This window comes from Bufo bufo, chromosome 6, assembly GCF_905171765.1.
Source record: "Bufo bufo chromosome 6, aBufBuf1.1, whole genome shotgun sequence".
NCBI lineage: Eukaryota > Metazoa > Chordata > Amphibia > Anura > Bufonidae > Bufo > Bufo bufo.
In genome coordinates, this window is record NC_053394.1 from 400,754,831 (window position 1) to 400,780,179 (window position 25,349).

The 25,349-nt window shown below is 47.0% G+C and overlaps 2 protein-coding genes and 1 pseudogene across 2 annotated transcripts in view; 2 read left to right on the top strand and 1 right to left on the bottom strand.

Annotated features, from left to right (window-relative positions):
- LOC121004483 (gastrula zinc finger protein XlCGF57.1-like) overlaps positions 1–25,349 on the top strand; it is a 245,584-nt gene that overhangs the window by 82,365 nt on the left and 137,870 nt on the right. The gene's annotated exons all lie outside the window — the stretch shown is intronic.
- LOC121004525 lies at positions 9,216–12,577 on the bottom strand (annotated as a pseudogene).
- The window catches only part of LOC121004502 (oocyte zinc finger protein XlCOF8.4-like), a 56,037-nt gene continuing 44,649 nt past the window's right edge, over positions 13,962–25,349 (top strand). The window contains exon 1 of the mRNA XM_040436765.1: positions 13,962–14,412. The gene's annotated coding sequence lies outside the window, so the exon portion shown is untranslated. The remainder of the gene's footprint in view (positions 14,413–25,349) is intronic.

Consider the following 25,349-nt stretch of genomic DNA (forward strand, 5'->3'; position numbering starts at 1 on the left):
TTAACCCCTCGCGCCAAATCATAGGTAGAGCCTCTCAAGCCGCTTGGCAAATTAGCAGGGCCTCATCTGTCACCATGCAAGTATAATTTTTTCGCCATCCGGCCTAGCTAGCTTGCCAGCACGATCCTGTGTTTCCCCAAGCTAATCAACTGTTTTGTTTTACCATGTCTCTGGAAGGGATAGAGAACTTCTCCCTACCTGGCACCCCTGCTGGATCCGTCACTGCTACCCAGGGAGACGGTCTAGCCAGTCCAGCACCCATCAGATCCTGGACAATCCCGCGCATAACGACGGAGTTAAGGTGACGGCTTGTTCCCTTCCCCGCCACGGCGAGGAGAGCAGAGCTTTTCCGGCTGCTGCGCACACCAATCGATAACAGGGAGGCAGGGGAAGGGACCTAGCCAGTCCAGCACAGTGGATATACATACCATGCTGTCCTCTCTAAATGTCATCCATGTCTAAAGTCAACGCCAGGTTGGAGAGGCTGGAATCTGTCACCGCGACCCTCTCCCTGGCAGGGCCACCACCGGCAGCGTCACCGGCGCCGGCCGGATTGCCAGTGATCACGTCGACCGTTAGCCTGGAGGACCAAGAAGTCAGCCCACCGCACATAATACCGGAGGAGGAACCTGGGGTACCCGTCGCCACCAAGAAGACAGAAGGGCCAGTCACGGTCTTCACCTTTCCTGGGTACCCAGTTGGATTCAGCCTCAATGCAAGCCAGTTTGCCATCCGGGAAGATCCAGGACATTCTCGACCACATAGACAACTACCTTCAACTCAGCACTGGCAGCCGCAAAGAACGGCAGTCCCTGCTGGGCTCCCTGATCTTTGCCATGCGCATCCACCTCAGGGTCGCTCATTTATATCACGGCTCCTGCACCTCCCCCCTTTTTTCCTACACGACTCGCACAGGTTGTCCCTGGATGCCCACGCTGCGGCAGGTCTGGGCATGTGGGGGAGATTTCTGTCCACCTGGAATGGCGGGAGCTTGTTTCTCCCTCAGCCGTCGGACTCTTCCCCCTCTATCTGGTCAGATGCGGCATCTACCACAGGCTTCGCGGCCATTTTTGGGAACGATTGGCTGTGGGGCAGCTGGCCTCCTGCGGTCCGGGGTTGGAAGGATTCTCCACTGCCTCAGCGCTTTTCAAGATCTACCCCATCGTGGCGGCTGCCGTAGCGTGGGGTCACTCATGGGCAAACATGTCGGTCCGGTGCTATTCAGACAACCATACGACCTGCCACTTCAGGCGGTCCGGGGTTGGAAGGATTCTCCACTGCCTCAGCGCTTTTCAAGATCTACCCCATCGTGGCGGCTGCCGTAGCGTGGGGTCACTCATGGGCAAACATGTCGGTCCGGTGCTATTCAGACAACCATACGACCTGCCAGTTCATCAACAGGATCGTTCCAAATCTCTCACAATCGTGAGGTTTCTGCGGAGACTTCCTTGGTTGGCCACTTGCAATAATTTCTTCTTACATTGTTTCCATGTCCCGGGGGGTGTGCAATACGGCAGCTGACAATCTGTCTCGCGTCAAATTTCAGGCATTTCATCAAGCTCTCCCATCAGCGTCACCCACGGCCTCCATCACTCCATCATTTCAAACAGCTCATTCTGGATTAGAAGGCATCATGCGGCATAGCCAGTTTGTCCCACTTAGCACTATCAGACAATACACATAGAACATACGACAGAGCGTTTACACTATTCAACAGGTTCCTGTTGGAACACAACATCACGCACCCTTTTGTCATGACGTCTCTTCCGGGGTTGGCTTCTTTTGCCTCCTCAAACTCAAATGTCATACAACGCCATCAAACTATATCTCACCGGCATTTCAACATCATATGCTAATCATACACCCCAATAACATCAGCTTCATGTCCTCGCACCAGATCAAATCCATACTCAGAGGATTCAGGAAACGGAACCCGCACGTCCAGCCCAGAGGCTACCCATAATCAATCATATCTTCAAAGCATTATCCGACTTACTGGACGCCACGCCTCTTGAAACAGATACCAACTCCATCATCAAAACGGCAATTTACTTGGCCTTCTACGGATTCCTGAGTTCCGGGAAATTCACTACAGCCTCCACGACCCGAACCTCCCCTTGTCTTCTTGTCTCCCACGTGTCAAAACACATGGTTCACTACATCCTGTCCTTACCTCACTCCAAGAATAGTCAGCACTTACCCGTCAACATTTCATATTACCCCACGCACAACAGATGGTGTCCAGTCAGGGTCCTGGATGCTTACAATCAGCGTCACAAGTTCTACCCTCTCAACCGCTACTTCAACTACATGGTTCGGTACTCACCACCACCACCTTCATGACCCATGCCGGGTCATCCCTCACACAACTAGGCCTCAACGCAGCCAACTACTCAGGGCACTCCTTTCGCATTGGAGCCACGTTCACGGCCTCCAGTGCCAACATCCTCACTCATGCCATCAGGGAATTGGGGCGCTGGGAGTCATCCGCTTACGCGCAATACATTCCCAATCCAACACAAGAGTTAAGAGTGGCTTTCCAAAACATGTCGGGTCAAGCTATTGATACATCAATTGGCTACAATAAACTGGTTTATTTCCATTTTTGCCCTCTTCTTTCTCAGGCCTACCTCATCCTCGGTTTCGGCACACCACAACCGACTGCACTCATTCCCTGCTTTCCCAGGGCTCTTCACTGTACTACCGTAAGCCCCTTACACAAGTATTAAGGCAGATTGCCTGGATTTGTGGGAGGGGCTGAGGTCCGCCTCCAGCCAATTTAGGGCACTCCCCTTACCTGGCTCCTGCATCATTGAGGTCTGAGCTTTTGACCCTCCCACCACTCCACTCATTTACAACTCATTTCTTCCATATCTTTTCCTTGGGTAGGCCCTCTTCTTTCTCAGGCCTACCTCATCCTCGGTTTCGGCACACCACAACCGACTGCACTCATTCCCTGCTTTCCCAGGGCTCTTCACTGTACTACCGTAAGCCCCTTACACAAATATATATAATGCTCTTACTCTTTTTCGTTCAGTAGTTTCTTCAAAAAACGGACTTTTATAATATGTAAATTACCTCTCTACCAGCAAGTAGGGCGGCTACTTGCTGGTAGCAGCCGCATCCTCCTTTCATAAAGACGCCCCCTCCTCATGTTTCCTGGCCTGCCGCAAGACGTTCTGGCCCCTGGGTTATTTGGCAACGAGTCGGTGCACGACTAAGTTCAGGACATGTGCCATGCACAGCACATATGTCATTTTGCCCTGTTTCAGCACGGTCAGCAGATTGGCACCGTTGTCGCACACCACTTTACCAACTGTCAAATTGAGCGGGGTTAGCCACTGATCGGTTTGTGATCGCAGAGCTGAAAGAAGTGCAGAACCGGTGTGGCTCTTGGATTCCATGCACAACAGCCGCAGCACAGCATGGCAACGTCTCACCTGGCACGTCAAATAGGTTCTGGGGGGCGCAGCGGAAGAGGCGGTAGCAGTGAAACCGGAGGAGTCAGCAAAGGAGGAGACGGAGGATGGAGTAGGAGAAGAAGAGGCAGGCCTGCATGCAATCCTTGGCGGTAACACCAAATGCACACAGGTGCCACGGGTTACATGCTTGACGGCTGTCAGAAGGTTCACCCAGTGGGCAGTTAAAGTATGTACCTTCCCTGACCGTGTTTGCTAGACCACGTGTCTGTGGTCAGATGTATCTTTGCACCGACACTGTGTGCCAGAGATATATTCACTTGCCGCTGAACATGGCCATATAGCTCTGGGATGCCCTTCTGGGAGAAATATTTCCTTCTGGGGACCTTCCATTGTGGTGTGCCAATGGCCAAAAATTTTATATGGCAGTAGTTGGCGGGCTAGCAGTTCCAACAAGCCAGTGGTCAGCCTTTGGGCAAGAGGGTTATCCGGCATCATCATCTTTTTACGTTTGAACATTTGGGCCACAAGCCTGCCTTTTGCCAGATGAATGCGAAGATGACACTGTGGAAGGTGGAGTGAAGGACAAATGAGAGGAGAAGGAGAAGAGGCAGGACGTGGAGCGCTGTGTGTGTGGCTTTGTGGGTTCTGACGGTGTTGCTCCCATTGGGCTTGGTGATAGGAGGCCAGGTGCCTTCTTAAAGGGTTTCTGTCACCCCATCAAACTGTTTTTTTTTTTTTTTCTTTACTAATAATCCCTACACTGCGATCTCCTCATACATAATCTCATTAATGATTTTGGTTCAGTAGAATTTCTTAAAAATCAATTTTTAAAATATGTAAATTACCTTGCTACCAGCAAGTAGGGCGGCTACTTGCTGGTAGCAGCCGCATCCTCCGATGGTAGTGACGCCCCCTCTGCTTGTTGATTGACAGGGCCAGGGAACGGAATAGTTCTCTGCTGGCCCTGCCTGTTTTGATTCAGTATCTGGCGCCTGCGCCGCGGCCGTACCTCTCTTCAATCTGCGCAGGCGCACTGAGAGGCGGCCGCTCACTCGGCCGCTCCATCCTCAATGCGCCTGCGCCGATGACGTCACATCTACACCCGGCGCAGGCGCATTGAGGAGCGAGCGGCCGAGTGAGTGGCCGCCTCTCAGTGCGCCTGCGCAGATTGAAGAGAGGTACGGCCGCGGCGCAGGCGCCAGATATTGAATCAAAACAGGCAGGGCCAGCAGAGAACTATTCCGTTCCCTGGCCCTGTCAATCAACAAGCAGAGGGGGCGTCACTACCATCGGAGGATGCGGCTGCTACCAGCAAGTAGCCGCCCTACTTGCTGGTAGCAAGGTAATTTACATATTTTAAAAATTGATTTTTAAGAAATTCTACTGAACCAAAATCATTAATTAGATTATGTATGAGGAGATCGCAGTGTAGGGATTATTAGTAAAGAAAAAAAAAAAAAACAGTTTAATAGGGTGACAGAAACCCTTTAAGGTGTCGCCCCTAGGTAAGTGTTGGGCTTACCACGACTTATGCATTGACAGCACAGGCTGCAGATGGCAACAATATTGTCAGCAGCTGACACGTTAAAAAAAAGCCCACACTGTGGAGCCATGTGCTGGCGTCCTGGGAGAGCCAGATGTGACCGTGCATGGTGGATGGCTCGTTCCAGATACATTAGCAGTCTGCTTTTTGTCTCCTGTGCACTGTAAGTTCTGCCTGCTTCTCCTCCTCCTCCTCCCTATCTGCTGCTCCGTCTCCCCCTCTGAACTCCCCTCTTCTTCCTCTCTTGTGGGCACCCATAGACATGTCATCATCGTCACCTTCACCACCACTGACATTAGAGATCTCGGAGTAGGCAGCAACAGCAGTGACCACCCTCCTTGGGCTGATATGGGTACTGTCGTCAGACTGCTGGCTGGCGACCGTCGATACCTCCTCTTCCTGATCCGATCCAAGAATGGCTGCGCATCGGTAAGGTATTGGAATGGATGGTAAAATAATTTCTCTGACTCGAGCGGAGGGGATATGTTGGTGGTGTCTTTGGGGGTGCACATAGCAGAGAGTGAAGAGGGTGCAGATATAGAGGATGAGGAGGGTGCAGAAGCGGAAGGCTGAATGAGCCACTCAACCAAGTCTGGTGCGTCCTTTGACGTAATTGCACTCACCTTCTCCAACTTCCCACTTAGGCATCGGCCTGGTGCACCTGCCTGACCCCTACCACCCCTGCGGAATGGCCTGCCTCTTCCTCTTCCTGTCATTTTCAAAATGACCCTGTGACAAAGTCCCTATAGAAGAGCAGTATTTGTGGAAGCAGGTATATCGAAGGCCTTAATTAATATTTGGTGGAAGCCGGTATATCAATCCCCTCTATCAATATTTGGTGGAAGACGGTGTATCGCAGGCCTCAATCAATATTTGGTGTAAGCAAGTATATCAATCCCCTCTATCAAGATTTTATGGAAACAGGTATATAGAACCTCTTAATGAGTATTTGCTGGAAGCCGATATATCAAATCCCTTAATCAATATTTGGTGGAAGCCGGTGTATCAATCCCCTCTATCAGCATTTTGTGGAAACATGTATATAGAACCCATTAATCAATATTTTCTGGAAGCCGGTTTATCGCAGGACTTAATCTATATTTTGTGGAAGCCGGTAAATCGCAGGCCTCAATCTATATTTGGTGGAAGCCGGTATATCAATCCCCTCTATCAGTGTTTTGTGGAAACAGGTATATAGAACTAGAAGCTGGTATATCAAACCCCTTAAATAAATATTTTGTGGAAGGCGGTGTATCACACCCCTTAATCAGTATTTTGTGGAAGCAGGTATAGCGCACCCCTTAATCAGTTTTTTGGGGGCAACAGGTATATTACACCAGTTGCAATTAGTTATTACAATAGCGTTTGTCCCTCTGTATAGCTGCGGTATCTCAGCAGAACCGCACACAACTGCTGCACAATACAAATACACTATAATATACTTTCTATGTTAGAAGGTATACTATAGGTATATCACACCCTTCAATAAGTTTTTTTTGGTGGGGCCACAGGTATATCACACCAGTTGCAATTAGTTATTCCAATAGCCTTTGTCCCTCTATATAGCTGCGGTATCTCAGCAGAACCGCACACAACGTTAGACAGGAGATATATTGCAGATAATGTCGCTGTTTCCAGAGGCAAAAAAATTACACTGAATGTCACTGATATTTCGGATGTGCTAACGTTATACTGGAGATGAAGCGCAGGTAATGTAACTGTCTGCAGCGGACACAGTCTACAGAAAAAGTACACTGGAAGTCACAGTTATTTTTAGGCTGCGCACACGTTAGACAGGAGATGTAGCGCAGATAATGTCGCTGTCTGCAGAGGCCAAACAATTGCAATCTATTTAGCGCAGGTTGCTCTAAAAATATATATTGCTGCCAGATACAACTATAGTCCTTAAAAGGACTTTTGGGTCTCTAACAAGTTTTTTCAATAAAATATTAGTATTTCACTCCCTACACTATCTGTCCCTTCTTCAGCACAGCTCTCCCTGACTAAGACTGAGCCGAACACGTGTCATCGGGTGCTATATAGCACCCGATGACGCATTCCGGACAGCTAATCACTATAATGCCAGTAGCCAATATGGCTACAGCATTACAGTGAATGGCAGTACTTACCAGCACGTTTATTGGCTGCATAGCAGTCAACAAACTTGCGGGAGGAGACAAGAGCATCGCGCTCGAGTTTGACCGAAAACCGCGATGTGCCGAGCAATTTGTGTTCGGCCGAGCATGCTCGCCCAACACTAGTATTTATCTGACAGGGTAGATATATTTATAGAGCTGGTTGTTAAGGGCACAGCGATACCTAATATGTGTGTGTTATTTTTTTACTTTCTATTTTTTATTATAAAATGAGATTAAATCAAATCACCCTCTTAAAAATAAACATAACCAGCATCGTGCAGAATAAAGCTTGATTTTTATAGCGCTAAACAAAAAAAAATGTTCGACCTGTGAAGGTAAGTATACTTGCCTGCTCCCTGCTTCTCAGCTCCGGCTCTGTGGTCGCCCCATACAAACTTCCTGTATTAATGGGGTCACCTGCGCCACTACAGCCAATTACTTTCCTCAGCAGTCGTCAGTCACTCAAAGGTCAGAGGTGGCAATAGGGGGGACAATATTTATGGACTATAAGGGTATGTCTACACACGGCGACTGTTCCATTAATCTGCATGGTGTTTGCTTTAATCCATGTACATCCTGCAGAACTAACCACCTCCTGAATGGATTTTCAGCTGTAAAGTTCTGTCACAAATCTGCCTTGTGTGAACATGCTTTAATGCAGCCTGTAACTCAGGAACAGGAGAAGGTTTCATTGTTATAAAGGGAAGACAAACCAAGAGCTAGAAGAAGGTCCTATGGACAGATCCATCCATCTTTTGGCTTATAGAGAGAGGTCTTATATACAGATTCTTCCATCTCCTCTGTGGAATGTACAGCTTATAGTGATCCTATGAACAATTGCTTACATCTCCTTGGTGAAGTTTTCAGCTTATAGTGGTCCTATGGACTGATCCTTCCATCTCTTTTGTGGAGTTTACAGCTTATAGTGGTCTTATAGACAGATCCTTCCATCTCCTCTCTGGAGTGTACGGCTTATAGTGGTCCTGTTGACAGATCCTTCCATCTTCTCTGTGGAGTGTATGGCTTATAGTGGTCCTACAGATATATCCTTCCATCTTTTCTGTGAAGTGTACGGCTTATAGTAGTCCTATGGACTGATCCGTCCATCTTCTCTGTGGAGTGTATGGCTTATAGTGGTCCTATAGAAAGATCCCTCCATCTACTCTATAGAGTGGACCCATGGACAGATCCTTCCATCTCCTCTGTTGAGTGTGCAGCTTATAGTGGTTCTACCTACAGATACTTCCATCTCTCCGGTGGAGTTCATGCCTTATAGTGGTCCTATGGACTGATCCTTCCATCTCCTCTGTGGAGTGTGTGGCTTTGTTGAATCCTTGATTTAATGCCCTCTTTATCTCATCTGTGAGTTTTGGTGGATGTTCTTCACTTGTCAGAGTTGGAGTTAAGCCATATTCTTTCCATTGTGTTATAATGGATTTTATGGTGCCCCATGGGATGTTCAAAGTTTGGGCTATTTTTTTTTTATACCCCAACCCTGATTCATGCTACTCCACAACTTTGTCTTTGAACTGTTTGGGGAGCTCCTGGGTCTCCGTGTTGCTTGCTTTGTAGAGTTGCAGATTTAGGGGCCTTTCAGAACGAGAGCATTCATACTCACATCCTGTGATATTTTTATGGCACAAAGGGGGCCCTTGTTCAACTAATTATGTGATTTTGGAAGTTAATTGGTTGTATCAAATCTTATTTTAGAGTTTCTTAGTAAAGGCGGTGAATACACAGTATATATACTGTACACTCACAAGTAATCAGTTATTTATTTTTTAACACCTTTTTTTATTCATTCCGCCATAACAATCTGGACTATTCTTGTAAGTTTTATACTATCGCACATGCTGCAGGTTACAGCATAATACAGCACCCACAAAATCAATGAGACCAAATCTGATATACCACTGTGCGTATCTTGTACGCACGGAAATTGACCTGTGGTGTGACTTAAAAAATTCACAGCAAGTCAATTATTTGTGTGGATCCACAATTGCTGTCTTGTGGTTTCACCATGGACTATGACTGAGTTGTAAAAAGACACAAAAATTCCACACCAAAATCTACAATACATAGTGTTGAGTTATGTGCGTTTTTTTTTATTGTTCTTTATGTTGTTTTCTGCACCATCTTAAAAGCAAAGTGATAAGTTTCTATATGCTTTTGAATAAGACATTTATTGGTAATTACAGAAATTTCTCAATAATCATTTAGTGCTTTAAATTAATTTCCCTTGCTTGGACTTGAGAGCTTTGGCTTTTCAACTGTATGAGTTTTCTGATGGTAACCAAGATGTTTTTTCCGATTAAAACATTTCCCACATTCCGAGCATGAATATGGTCTCGCCCCTGTGTAATTCTCTGATGTCTAACAAGATCTGATTTATTATTAAAAAATTTCTCGCATTCTGAGCATAAAAATGGCTTCTCCCCTATGTGAGTTCTCTGATGTATAACAACGTCTTGCTTCTGGGTAAAATATTTACCGCATTCTGATCATGAAAATGGCTTCTCCTCTGTGTGAATTCTCTCATGTCTAACAAGATGTGATTTATAATAAAAACATTTCTCACATTCTGAGCATGAAAATGGCTTCTCCCCTGTGTGAGTTCTCTGATGTATAACAACGTCTTTCTTCTGGGTAAAATATTTCCCGCATTCTAAACATGAAAATGGCTTCTCCCCTGTGTGAATTCTCTGATGTCTAACAAGATGTGATTTATAATTAAAACATTTCTCGCATTCTGAGCATGAAAATGGCTTCTCCCCTGTGTGAGTTCTCTGATGTAAAACAACCTCATGCTTATGGGTAAAATATTTCCCGCATTCTGAACATGAAAATGGCTTCTCCCCTGTGTGAATTCTTTGATGTTTAACAAGATCTGATTTAGCATTAAAACATTTCTCACATTCTGAGCATGAAAATGGCTTCTCACCTGTGTGAGTTCTCAGATGTCTAACAAGATTTGATTTCCGTTGAAAACATTTCCCACATTCTGAACATGAAAATTGCTTCTCCTGTCTTTGATGTTCACCCCTTCTGTGTTCTATGTTTTGCTTAACAGTCTGTGATAAATCACATGATGGATCTTTGCTATGAAAGTCTGAGGATGCATCTGGGATAATCACGTGCTGTTCATATACATCTTGAGTGTGTTTTGAAGATATCCCATGTCCCTCTGAGCTCCTGGTGCAGTCATCTGCCAAGAATACATTTGTATTATTTTTAAATAATATTAATATGTTATAAGATTTCTATCTCAACAATTAAATATAAATTGCAAAATATGTAGCAAAATTCAATTCTTCACTGACTAAGGCCCCTTTCACACGAGTGTGAAGGATTAGGTCTGGATGCGTTCAGTGAAACTCGCACTATTTTGCAAGCAAGTTCAGTCAGTTTTGTCTGCGATTGCGTTCAGTTTTTTCCGCGCTGGTGCAATGCGTTTTGATGCGTTTTTCACGAGCGTGATAAAAAACTGAAGGTTTACAAACAACATCTCTTAGCAACCATCAGTGAAAAATGCATCGCACCCGCACTTGCTTGCGGATGCAATGCGTTTTTCACGGAGCCCCATTCACTTCTATGGGGCCAGGGCTGCGTGAAAAATGCAGGATATAGAACATGCTGCGATTTTCACGCAACGCAGAACTGATGCGTGAAAAACAACGCTCATGTACACAGACCCATTGAAATGAATGGTTCAGGATTCAGTGCGGGTACTATGCGTTCACTTCACGCATTCCACTCGCGCGGAAAACTCGCTCGTGTGAAAGGGGCCTAAGGCTAAGTTAACACAAACGTGTGTGATCTGTGGCCGTATTGCGGCCCGCAAATCGCGGGCCGCAATACACGGCCACAGTTCCGTGTGAATTCCGCAATGGGTCCGCTAATCCGGAATCGCGGAACAGCCGCACGGGACGGGACCCCTCGGAAGCACTACGGAGTGCCTCCGTTGGGCTACGTCCCATACTTCCGTTCCGCTAAAAGATAGAACAAGTCCTATTTTTTAGCGGAACGGCCGGATCGCGGACCCATTAAAGTGAATGGGTCCGCGATCCGATGCGGCTGACCTACGGCCGGCGATCGAGCATTGCTTCACAGGCATGGGTCACACACGTTCGTGTGAACTCGGCCTAAGACAGTGGTTTGCAAAACAGATCCTAATCTAATCTCAGAGCAAGAACCAGTAGATCAGAATGTTAGGTCACTAGGCTGTAGTTTTCCACTTTTGTGTTGAAGCCAGCATCTTCAAAGGTTCACTTTTCAGCGTGTCTACCATATTCTTTTCTAGTTAAATGCTCAGTTGAGAATCATAAAATGACCTGTAAGTCAGTGCTATTAGCGGGTGTCCACCTCACGTACTCCCACCACTTATAGGAACTTCAACAAACACCAAAGGAGATTACCAATATGGCCATGAAATTGTGGCTTTGGAGCAAATGTAAGGCTGGATTAGCACTTTTTTTTAATATATTTTATTTTTACCCCTTAGCACCTTAGTGAGGGTGCTCAGCTGTATAATAATAGCCAGGTTCCTGCTCTAATGGGCAGGATTGTCATAACATGGCAACCAATGATCTAATGAAAATAAAAAATTGCGGAGTTGCTGGACTTTTTTTGTATTCTTTTAAAAAACAGTTAAAATCTACACTTTTCCCAGAACAAAAGCAAGCTCTCATATGACCATCAACAGAAAAATAAAAAATAAGCTATGGCTCCTAAAATGCAATGATAAAAAAAAAAGGGGGGGGAGTTACTTGGTCACTAACGCCCAAAAATTGGCTGCTCCCCAATGGGGTTAAATAGACTGTCAGATATGACCTTCGGAAGAAACCCATGGAAACACAGGAAGAACATGAAAGCTCCAGGCATGTCCAAAACATCTGTAGGTGAATGTGCACAGACCCTTATATAAGAAGCTCAAGAAGATCCCGTAAGTTTTTTTTTCTAGTCATCTCTCAGCGCAGCAATGTTTTATTAAAAACCTATACAGCTGAAAAAACTGACAGAACACAGAGCTTAAAGTGGGTTTCCAGGAGTAAATTACTGATGACTAATCCTCAGGAGATATAAGAATATCTGAATGGTAGTCCTCTGACTCCCGCCACCCCCTCCAATCAGCTGTTTGAAGAGTCTGCGGTGCTCAAGTAAGTGACCATTAAATACCCTACTGTATTTTTGGTTTGGTCACTCCCAGACTAGATGAGGACCAATCTGCCAATGAGACATATGGGAGCCATATTTATTTGATTTATCCAGTGGTACTTTAGTCTCCATGCAGTGGTCACCACTTTGTTTTAATAGTTATTAATAAAAGTTATATTTTATTCACAGTTTGTTCCACTTCTTCTATAGAGAAGAAAATCTCTTTAAAAGTATCCAGTGAAGGAGTAGAATCTGTGGGTCTTCTCTGCTTTATTTAGTGGTTACTACTCACCTGGGCGGTTATCTGTAGGAATGTCCTCTGTCCTCTGCTCATCACCCCTCACATATGTCTCTGTAGGATTAATATTGTTCAGATCTTCACCTGGATTCACAAGCTGTGAAACAAATATTATAGAAGTCATCAGACGGTTGGAGAAGTCGTGTGGAAGATCAGTAATTAGAATGACAACCAAAACTGATAGGACAGTAGGAGATATCTGACCCAAATATCTGCAGGTCTCCCGTATAAATCCAACCTGTTAGTTCCTTAGTCCAAACTGCAGTCTCCATAACTAGAAAATTGTGAGAAGATCCAGACCACATGTAATGTCTATGGTCAGCTGTAATCCCAAACTCGAAAAATGAGAATATTGTGTAAAAGTCCATTTATTTCAGTAATGCAAATTAAATGGAATTGCATTAATGCAGCTTAAAATTAGAATTTTGTGAAAAGGTTCAATATTCTAGGCTCAAAGTGTCACACTCTAGTCAGCTAATTAGTCCATATCCCCTGAGCAAAGGGGACCTGAGATTGTGACTTTGCATGTAATGAGTCTCATATGTTAATTTCACCTTTTAAGTTGCATTACTGAAATAAATGAACTTTGCACGATATTCTAATCTTTCGGGCTTCACCTGTACAAGGATAAAACATAAAATACTGGGGGATAAAGCAAGATGTTCACAACCTTCTACAGATCACAGGGAACATTTCGTGAGGACTCAATCCATCTACCTGATCATCCTGTGGGACATTGTGATGTTCTTCTGAACCATCCTGTGGAAGAAGAGGATTGGGACATCTCTCCGGTGTTCTTCTCTCTTCCTGAACTGTAGGAAACACATCCAGTGACTGAATTTATCCCTTACATACAGATAATGAGAGGACATGTGTATTTGGTCATGTCTATTACCTGGTGATGTGAGGGGCCTGTGATCCTCCATCATGATGTCCTTGTACAGATCTTTGTGTCCTTCTAAATATTCCCACTCCTCCATGGAGAAATAGACGGTGACATCCTGACACCTTATAGGAACCTGACAACACAATGATACAGTCATCACCCAGATCCCTTCATAGTATTCCTGTGTAATGTCCCAGCAGTGTCACCTCTCCAGTCAGCAGCTCAATCATCTTGTTGGTGAGTTCTAGGATCTTCTCTCTATTGATTTCCTCTTGTATCAGGGGGTGAGGTGGAGGCTCCATGATTGGGCTCAGGGTTCTTCCCCATTCTTCAGACACAGGGCCCTGACAGCGCTCACTAGAGGTCTTCTTCACTACTGTGTAGTCCTGGTTATGGAGAGACACAATAATAAATATCACTCCATACATCTCCAGAGTCCCTCACCTCTCCAGTCATGTCCATCTGTTAGTAACATAGATAAGATGATGTAATGTGACATCATCAGAATCTCTCACCTCTCCAGTAAGCCGGAAGAGGATCTCTAGGGTGAGATTTATTATACTCTCCACCATCTTGTTCCTGTCCATCCTTGATGGGTCAATCAGGAGAAGGATCTGATACAGAAGATCTCCACTGAGCAGATCCTATATTGTAGGAGACACAGAGACAGCTCCACTGCATACACTCTGTAACTACATCCCGATGCAACACTTCAGCTCATCCAGCACCGATCACAACCAGCACAACAAAGTCCTGAATACACTGAATAGCACCCAGTCATGTGATTCCAGACTCCTCCCATACATAGTCACATGTTCATGACATCATCACAGGTCCTTTACCTCCTCCAACAGCACAGCCTGGAGGACTCCTCCCACACATGGTCACATGGTCATGACATCATGAAAGGTCCTTTAGCCCACTAGTCTCCCCCTCCCCCATACATGTAGTGTCCAGCGGTGCAGGTGGAGGTATGTGTACAGTCACTGTCATCGTCTGTCAGGATTACTGGGGATGGGGATCAGTAAGGCTGTGGACGCCTTTCATCATTTCTTTAGATTGAATTCTATGTATTTTTCCTGGTATGATGGAATAATTCTAACCCCTGGCGGTATTAGGGTTGCCACCTTTTCTTCAAGCCAAACCCGAACAGAAGGGAGGGAGGGCCCCCTTCCAGGCCCCACCCATGTCCCACCTCCAGCCCCACCCATGTTCCACCTCCACCCCTGGTCGCTGTCGCACCACGACCGTTACGCCCCTGAAGAGGCTCATTAGCATATTATAAGTCTTTATTTTAAGAGAACGGCGGCAGGCAGGGAGTTATAAAACACACTGTTATGTACTGCTGACATCAGCCCATTGCTAATGTCAGTCAGCTACATAACGTAACGTTTTTCTGATGATTGACAGATTCTGAAACCTGTTTAAAGGGTTTCTACCACCAGAAATACCGCTAATGTCAGCGATGCGCTAATGTCTGCAGTGTGCACTACATAACAGTATGTTTCTAACATTAGTCCCTGCAGCCGTTTTTGCAAAAAAAAAAAAAGCACTTTTATTATATGCTAATGAGCCTCTAGGTGCTTTGTGGGCGTAAAATCAGCACCTAGAGGCTCCGTCCACTCACCCATTATCCCGCCCAGGTCCCCTGTTCTGCCCGCCCCGCTCCTCTTGATTGATGCCACTGTTCCCTGCATTGATGGCGAAATCCCACGCCTGCGCCGTTCACTTCTGTCTTCGGCGCAGTGAGTGAATAATGCGATCCTGGTGCCGGATTCCTCACTGCACCTGCACCGACTACGTCACAGTGAGGAAGCCGGCATCAGGAGAGCGGCCTTCACTCACTGCGCCTGCGCCGAAGACATCGTGAACGGCGCAGGCGCGGGATTTTGTCAACGCTGCTGCGAACAGTGGCATCAATCAAGAGGAGCGGGGCGGGCAGAACAGGGGACCTGGGCGGGATAATGGGTGAGTGGACGGAGACTCTAGGTGCTGATTTTACGCCCACATAGCACCTAGAGGCTCATTAGCATATAATAAAAGTGCTTTTTTAGCAAAAACGGCTGCAGGGACTAATGTTAGAAACATACTGTTATGTAGTGCGGACATTAGCGCATCGCTATATCAGTCAGCTACATAACAGTATTTCTGGTGGTAGAAGCCCTTTAAACACTGTTACATTTACACACTTTAAATGTTTTATATACCTTTTTAGAAGTGCCTATCTAGGACAGGTGTCAGGACTGTCTTGGTCACACACAGGTTGAAAAACCACTCTGCAGGCAGGGCACAGTGGGCACTACTTGGGCAGGCTGCTGGAGTGGAGCTGGAAGAAGAATGATTTCAATTCTCCCTCCCTGCCTCTCTCTCTGATGTCACTTCTTGTGGACCTGACTTCCTTATCAGAGAGAAGGAGGGAGGGACTGGGAGGCAGAGGAGGAGCGAGCAGTGAGTGAACACAGCGCTGCCTGAGTGTGTAGACTAGAGGAGGGAGGCTCGGGAGCACTGCACTCAGCTGATCACCCGGCCGCAGTGAGTGACAGCTTAAATATGTGATCGGATCGACGGAGTCTTGGTCGGACGTCTGTCCACACACACTGCAGTTTACTTTGAATGAATAATCCTGTGTCCGGGTCTGAGAAAGGCTTGTACCCGGACACAGGATTACAAACCCGGACTGTCCGGGTCAATCCCGGATGGGTGGCAACCCTAGGCGGTATCAACTTTGAGAAATGTGACAAAGTGCATGGAGCCGCTGGAGCATTGTGTGTTTGAACATGTGGGATGTCTGACAAATACTTTCTATTCCTGGCTTTTTTCGTTGGTTATCTATTTTGTGCAGCCTTAGCATGTCCGTGCTCTCCACCGCTCAAAGGTGAGCTGCTATTCTCTCACTGTGAATAAAATACACTACGTACCATCCACACCTCACGCCCTGGAAGAAGCCATATGTAGTGGAGGTGGCGGTTGTGCTGGTCGATACTTATTGGGGAGGTGGCGGTTGTGCCTGTCTATACTTATTGGGGAGGTGGCGGTTGTGCTGGTCTATACTTATTGGGGAGGTGGCGGTTGTGCTGGTCTATACTTATGGGGGAGGTGGCGGTTGTGCTGGTCTATACTTATTGGGGAGGTGGCGGTTGTGCTGGTCTATACTTATGGGGGAGGTGGCGGTTGTGCTGGTCTATACTTATTGGGGAGGTGGCGGTTGTGCTGGTCTATACTTATTGGGGAGGTGGCGGTTGTGCTGGTTTTATGTTTGATTAGTTGTCTGGGTCCTAATCCTTATATTCTGATACTCTAGGGTGGTCCCTGGGAGTGTTTACTGTAGACTCTTGTAGACCTTTTAACATTTGGGGTAACCGGCATCTCTACGTTTATGTACCTGACTGCACTGCATTCGCCGTTCTGGGAGTGAGGGACATCTACCTCTTTAACTACGTTTTTTATGTGTATTTAGTTACCTATCAGTAAAGGCGCATTATTTCTGTGTAATATACAATTGTGGCGCTGTGTTATCTTGTTTTGTTGTATTATTGGTTGGTGACACAGTCACATAGATTGCAATAGCTCCACGTTGTAAGGGTTAGTGTACGCTGTTTAGATTAAACCCCCTTCAGTCCTCCGACTGCAGATTCTCAAGAGATAAAGGAAAAGAACAGGAGTCTTGAGGGATACACATTCCAAGAGGAGAGCTCCAGTCAATGCCCATTACCCCACAGGCTCCTTAAAGGAGTTGTGCAAGAATTGGTGGATTCTGGGCTCCGCCAACCCATGAAAAAGATGCCAAAGTGCAAAAAAAAAGAAAATCACACAAAAGGCTTCAAAATAAATAGTGACCAGCAGAAAAAAATAACATCATTCTTACTGCACAATAAGCAATATAAAAAATAGAACCCAGAAAACAATGGCGCAATTGCATATTTCACCATTCCACCCCGGAATAACTTAATGTAACGGTTCCATTAATAACAATCCCTTCTGTCAGCAGTAAATGTACACATACCTCCAGCTGCACCGCTGGACACTACATGTATGGGGTAGAGGGAGACTAGTGGGCTAAAGGACCTTACATGATGTCATGACCATGTGACTGTGTGGGAGGAGTCAGGCTGTGCTGCTGGAGGAGGTTAAGGACCTGTGATGATGTCAGGACCATGTGGCCTTGTGTGGGAGGAGTCAGTCTCCAGGCTGTGCTGCTGGAGGAGGTAAAGGACTTTTCATAATGTCATCATCATGTGATTATGTGTGGGAGGGGTCAGATTCTAGGTGAGAAGATAAAGGACCTTTCATGATGTCATGACCATGTGATTATATGTGGGAGGAGTCAGGTGCTCAGGACTCTTGCTGTGCTGGTTGTGAATGGTGCTGATAACCAGAAGCTTTAACCCCTTAGTAACCAGCCTGTTTTGGGCGTTACTGACCAAGCTTTGTTCTTCCACTTTTTTCTTTTTCCCTCTATGTAGCTGAATGAGGGCTTGTTTTTTTGCAGGACAAGTTGTAGTTATTAATAGTATTATTTTGGGGTACACGTTACTTTCTGATTAACTTTTTTTAACTGTTTCTGGGAGGGAGATGGAAAAAAACACCAATACTGCCACTCAGTTTTTATATTATAATTCTTACGGAGATCATATTTTGGTGTAAATAACACGATATCTTTATTCTCTGGGTCAGTACGATTACAGCGATACCAAATACATGTAGTTTTTTCTTTTAAGTTTTACTACTCTTGTCTAATAAAACCAATTTTTTTAAAAGGAAAAAAAATCTTTTTGCATCGCCGCATCCCAAGACCCAGAACTTCTTTACTTTTCTTTCTACTGAGTTGTGTGAAAGCTTGAATTTTCCGGGATAATTTGTAGTTTTCATTGGTATCATCTTGGGGTAAATACCTCTTTTTGATCCCTTGTTATTATTTGTGTCGTTACAGATGCGGTGATACCAAACATGTGGGTGGGATTTTATTTTTGAAATTTTTTCATTGAAAAGTGTTTTTTCAATGGAAAAAAGGCGTATTTATTTTTTATTGGAATTTTTTTCTTTTTTACCTTTTTTTGAACCACTTAATTGTCCCACAAGGGGACTATAACAGGCAATATTTTGATTGCTTTTATAATACGACGCCCTATTCCTATAGTGCAGGGGTCTCCAAACCCCGGCCCGCGGGCCACATCCGGCCCGATTGTGCGTTCGATCCGGCTTGCCCGCAGCTGGCAGGTTGCAGGAACCAAATCCGCACAACCGCCCAGGGGCGTAACGATCGCGGTCGCAGAGGATGCGACCGCGACCGGGCCCGGCGGTGGGGGGGGCCCGCAGCTCCGTCGCCCCATCGCAAGTAATTTTAACATTTTTATGTAAATGGCTGGTCGCTTGGGCCCCCGGCCTCTGTGAGTAGTTGCGCCGCCCCACCAACCCCAGCCCTGCCTCCATCCATTCGGGCTCCGCCTCCACCCATTCAGGCCTGGTGGCGCTGTGATATCGCGCCAGCCAGGTCTCGCGGGATCACACAACGCACGCTGGAAGACAGGATTGTGGGCTGCAAGCAAGAGCAAGAAGGCGGGAGCGGAGCAGTCTGACGAGGTAAGTATTTTTTTTTTAAATGTGCACACCACCACTGCCTGGCTATAACTCACAGGGGGGCACCTGGCATGGAACTAAATGTCAGGCAAGAAATCCTCCACAGGGGACCAATGGGGAACAAAAATATATTTCAATAAGAAAAAAAGGCAAAAAAAATGGAAAAAAAATTAAACAGATAACAGAGGGGGCAAAAATGCAATATATACACACAGGGGATAAATGATTATGGAATATATACAGAGGGGGCAAAATGGATATATACAGGGCCCCTCTATTTATATCCATTTTGCCCCCTCTGTATATATTCCATTTTCCCCTCTTTATCGATATTCCACTTTCCCCACCTGTGGAGCAAAATTGTATATATCTTATTTTGCCCCCTCTCACATTGTATATATTCTGAGTGAGAGGGGGCAAAATAAAATGTATTGTGAGTGAGAGGGGGCAAAATAAAATGTATTCTGAGTTTGCTGACATTGCTGTTCTGATGGGGACATTGCTGTGCTGATGGGGACACCGCTGATGGGGACATTGCTGTGCTGATAGGGACACCGCTGATGGGGACATTGCTGTGCTGATGGGGACAACGCTGATAGGGACACGGGTGTCCCCATCAATGGTGTCCCCATCAGTGGTGTCCCCATCAGCACAGCAATGTCCCCAACAGCAGCGTCCCCATCAGTGGTGTCCCCATCAGCACAGCAATGTCCCCAACAGCAGCGTCCCCATCAGTGGGTGTCCCCATGATGGGAATATTGTTTTTCTGATGGGAATATTGTTTTTTTGATGGGAATATTTTTTTTTTTATGGTAATATATTGCTTTTCTGATGGGGACATTGCTGTTCTGATTTGGCCATTGCTGTTCTGATGGGGACACCGCTGATAGGGACACGGGTGTCCCCATCAATGGTGTCCCCATCAGCCGCGTCCCCAACAGCAGTGTCCCCATCAGTGGTGGCCCCTATCAGCTGCTAATGGGGACTCCGCTGATGGGGACATTGCTGTTCTGATGGGGACATCGTTGATGGGGACATTGCTGTGCTTAAGGGTGACACGGCTGATGGGGACATTGCTGTGCTGATGCTGACATTGCTGTGCTGATGCTGACATTGCTGTGCTGATGCTGACATTGCTGTGCTGATGCTGACATTGCTGTGCTGATGCTGACATTGCTGTGCTGATGCTGACATTGCTGTGCTGATGGGGACATTGTTGTGCTGATGCTGACATTGCTGTGCTGATGCTGACATTGCTGTGCTGATGGGGACATTGCTGTGCTGATGCTGACATTGCTGTGCTGATGCTGACATTGCTGTGCTGATGGGGACATCGTTGATGGGGACATTGCTGTGCTGATGCTGACATTGCTGTGCTGATGCTGACATTGCTGTGCTGATGGGGACATTGCTGTGCTGATGGGGACATTGCTGTGCTGATGCTGACATTGCTGTGCTGATGCTGACATTGCTGTTCTGATGGGGACATCGTTGATGGGGACATTGCTGTGCTTAAGGGTGACACGGCTGATGGGGACATTGCTGTGCTGATGCTGACATTGCTGTGCTGATGCTGACATTGCTGTGCTGATGCTGACATTGCTGTGCTGATGCTGACATTGCTGTGCTGATGGGGACATTGTTGTGCTGATGCTGACATTGCTGTGCTGATGCTGACATTGCTGTGCTGATGGGGACATTGCTGTGCTGATGCTGACATTGCTGTGCTGATGCTGACATTGCTGTGCTGATGCTGACATTGCTGTGCTGATGGGGACATTGCTGTGCTGATGCTGACATTGCTGTGCTGATGGGGACATTGCTGTGCTGATGGGGACATTGTTGTGCTGATGCTGACATTGCTGTGCTGATGCTGACATTGCTGTGCTGATGCTGACATTGCTGTGCTGATGCTGACATTGCTGTGCTGATGCTGACATTGCTGTGCTGATGGGGACATTGTTGTGCTGATGCTGACATTGCTGTGCTGATGGGGACATTGCTGTGCTGATGCTGACATTGCTGTGCTGATGGGGACATTGCTGTGCTGATGCTGACATTGCTGTGCTGATGCTGACATTGCTGTGCTGATGCTGACATTGCTGTGCTGATGCTGACATTGCTGTGCTGATGCTGACATTGCTGTGCTGATGCTGACATTGCTGTGCTGATGGGGACATTGCTGTGCTGATGGGGACATTGCTGTGCTGATGCTGACATTGCTGTGCTGATGCTGACATTGCTGTGCTGATGCTGACATTGCTGTGCTGATGCTGACATTGCTGTGCTGATGGGGACATTGCTGTGCTGATGGGGACATTGCTGTGCTGATGGGGACATTGCTGTGCTGATGGGGACATTGCTGTGCTGATGGGGACATTGCTGTGCTGATGGGGACATTGCTGTGCTGATGGGGACATTGCTGTGCTGATGGGGACATTTTTGTGCTGATGGGGACACCGCTGATAGGGACACGGGTGTCTTTGCGTTGTTTTGCTAAAGTTTTTTCTCTTTTGTTCTCAGTCATATCATGCTGATTACAAAAACGATCCATGTAAAATATATACATTTAATTTAATACATAACTGATTTTTTTTTCCGGCCCCCGAATACTTGTAAAATCTTCAATGTGGCCCTCCTGTTGAAAAGTTTGGAGACCCCTGCTATAGTGTATTGCATTTATATGTCAGTGCTTTACTAACATAGACCAGCAGGCTGCACCAGAGAGGCACAGTCTGCTGGAAACTACTCAAGGCAGGCTTGGGGCCTATACCAGGCCTCAGCCAGCATTTACACATATCGCCACCACGATGGGAGACAGAGGGAGTCCGCAGCATGTAGAGGGTTAAACAGCCCGGATCAGCACTCCTGCCGGTCCTGGATGTTAGAGCAGAAGTGCAGCTCTCATGTGAGAACCGAACCCCCGCTCTCCGCTGCACGGGGAAGACGTGCAGTGCTTAGACTGGGCCGCTGTAAAAAGGCATATTGGTGGTCACTAAGAGTTTAACGTGTATGTAGCAGAGCTGTCTCTGTGTGATGTGTATGTAGCGGAGCTGTCTGTGTGACGTGTATGTAGCAGAGCTGTCTCTGTGTGATGTGTATATAGCAGAGCTGTCTCTGTGTGATGTGTATGTAGCAGAGCTGTCTCTGTGTGATGTGTATGTAGCGGAGCTGTCTCTGTGTGATGTGTATGTAGCGGAGCTGTCTCTGTGTGATGTGTATGTAGTGGAGCTGTCTGTGTGACATGTATGTAGCGGAGCTGTCTCTGTGTGATGTGTATGTAGCAGAGCTGTCTCTGTGTGATGTGTATGTAGCAGAGCTGCCTCTGTGTGATGTGTATGTAGCGGAGCTGTCTGTGTGATGTGTATGTAGCAGAGCTGTCTCTGTGTGATGTGTATGTAGCAGAGCTGTCTCTGTGTGATGTGTATGTAGCAGAGCTGTCTCTGTGTGATGTGTATGTAGCAGAGCTGTCTCTGTGTGATGTGTATGTAGAGGAGCTGTCTCTGTGTGATGTGTATGTAGCAGAGCTGTCTCTGTGTGATGTGTATATAGCAGAGCTGTCTCTGTGTGATGTGTATGTAGCAGAGCTGTCTCTGTGTGACGTGTATGTAGCGGAGCTGTCTCTGTGTGATGTATATGTAGTAGAGCTGTCTCTGTGTGATGTGTATGTAGCGGAGCTGTCTCTGTGTGATGTGTATGTAGTGCAGCTGTCTCTGTGTGATGTGTATGTAGCAGAGCTGTCTCTGTGTGATGTGTATGTAGCAGAGCTGTCTCTGTGTGATGTGCAGGGCTCCAGATGGCGACCAAAATGGTCGCCAATGCGACTTAGAACTGCTAAATGGCGACAAGACTTTGTAGCCTTGTCGCCATTTGCGCCTAGACCCTCCGCTCGCTGCTCTGCCTTTCACCCAGCAGACAGACACACGCTGCAGCCGTCTGCTGGGTGAAGCTCCGCCCCTCAGATTACCCGCATAGAGGGTGGGCGTGGCTTGTGCTCCCGCTTCCAGCAGTCTGGCAGGTTTTGGAGTGGAGTCTGTGCTGTGGCGCTGGGCTGCCGGAGACACTTCAACTAGGGCCGCACAGTCCACGGCTGATAACACGAGGCGAGTCACCCGTGTGCAGATTTATTAGCGTGTTTTATAGGACTGGGTCCTTATGGGGTCACAAGGAGAAGGCAGAGATCCGTAAGAACAAGTATAAGCACCGGCTGTGCTGCTTTAACACTCGCTGTCCTGGTCTGCATAGCACTGCCGGGGTCGCATGGCATTTTATTGATTTATGATGCTATGTAACCCTTAGAGGTCTGGAATGTACTGGATAACAGTGACCTAATGCGGTCAGTGTTATCCAATACATTCCAGAACTGTAAGGGTTACATAGCATCATAAATCAGTATAATGCTATGTGACCCCAGTCAGCGCTTGCAGGTCAGGCCGGGAGCTGCGATGTGGACAGGCTCCGGGAGGAACGCTCATCTGCAGGGGTGTCAGAAATACAGGTTGTGCTGTCTGTCCTCTGAGGCTCTGGCCCTGCCTGCAATCTGCACTGCACGTGGCACAAGGATAAACTATAATGTCTCCCTGTTGCCCCCATACAGTATAACGTCTCCCTCTTGCCCCCATACAGTATAACGTCTCCCTCTTGCCCCCATACAGTATAACGTCTCCCTCTTGCCCCCATACAGTATAACGTCACCTTGGGGCTGCCCCCATACAGTATAACGTCACCTTGGGGCTGCCCTAGTGCCCCATACAGTATAACGTCACCAAGCGGCTGCCCCCGCACAGTATAACGTCACCCTGTGGCCCCTGCCCCCATACAGTATAACGTCACCCTGTGGCCCCCGCCCCCATACAATATAACGTCTCCCTGTGGCCCCCGCCCCCATACAGCATAACGTCTCCTTGTGGCCCCCGCCCCATACAGCATGACATCTCCTTGTGGCCCCCGCCCCATACAGCATGACATCTCCTTGTGGCCCCCGCCCCCATACAATATAACGTCTCCCTGTGGCCCCCGCCCCCATACAGTATAACGTCACCCTGTGGCCCCCGCCCCCATACAATATAACGTCTCCTTGTGGCCCTGCCCCCATACAGCATAACGTCTCCTCGTGGCCCTGCCCCCATACAGCATAACGTCTCCTTGTGGCCCCCGCCCCATACAGCATATTGTCTCCTTGTGGCCCCCGCCCCATACAGCATAACGTCTCCTTGTGGCCCCCGCCCCATACAGTATAACATCGCCTTGTGGCCCCCGCCCCCATACAGTATAACGTTAGTATAAGTTCAGGACAAGTAGATTGAGCCCCCACTTTAGTCCTTCGACAAGTAGTTTTTTTATTTATTTCCACACCCCTGAACCATATACCCTTTTTAGTGGGGGAAGGGGTGCATGGGAATACAGTGTATTCAATACACCATAAAAGTCACATTTAGAATGACTTTATGTTCAGCCGCTTTCCTCTGGTGGAGTAGAGAAGTCAGGGGCAATCCAGGCCTTGTTCATTTTTATAAGAGTCAACCGTTCAGTAGTGATGGACGAACATCGGCCGGGACGATTTGCGATCGCGCAAACGCGATCAAATGTTCACGAACCGCGAGTTCGCGGCAGGCCCCATTCACTTTAATGGCAGGCGAACCTGAAAAACCTTCAGGTCATATTTGCAGCCACCAAATACTAGAAGTGCACAAATAGCCCCATAACATGGACAGTGACATACTAGAGGGGGATCAATGACGAAAATTCCCACAAAAAATATGTATTTTAATTAGGGGCCATTTTTATGCGTCTTAAAGGGCTTCTGTCACCCCCCCTATAGTCATTTTTCATTTTTTGGCTACTTAAAATCCTTATACTGCGATATATATATATATAATGCTCTTACTCTTTTTCGTTCAGTAGTTTCTTCAAAAAACTGACTTTTATAATATGTAAATTACCTCTCTACCAGCAAGTAGGGCGGCTACTTGCTGGTAGCAGCCGCATCCTCCTTTCATAAAGACGCCCCCTCCTCATGTTTCCTGGGCTGCCGCAAGACGTCCTGACCCCTGGGTTTTTTGGCAACGAATCGGTGCACGACTAAGTTCAGGACATGTGCCATGCACGGCACATATGTCATTTTGCCCTGTTTCAGCGCGGTCAGCAGATTGGCACCGTTGTTGCACACCACTTTACCAACTGTCAAATTCAGCGGGGTTAGCCACTGATCGGTTTGTGATCGCAGAGCTGATAGCAGTGCAGGACCGGTGTAGCTCTTGGCTTCCAGGCACAACAGCCGCAGCACAGCATGGCAACGTCTCACCTGCCACGTCAAATAGGTTCTGGGGGG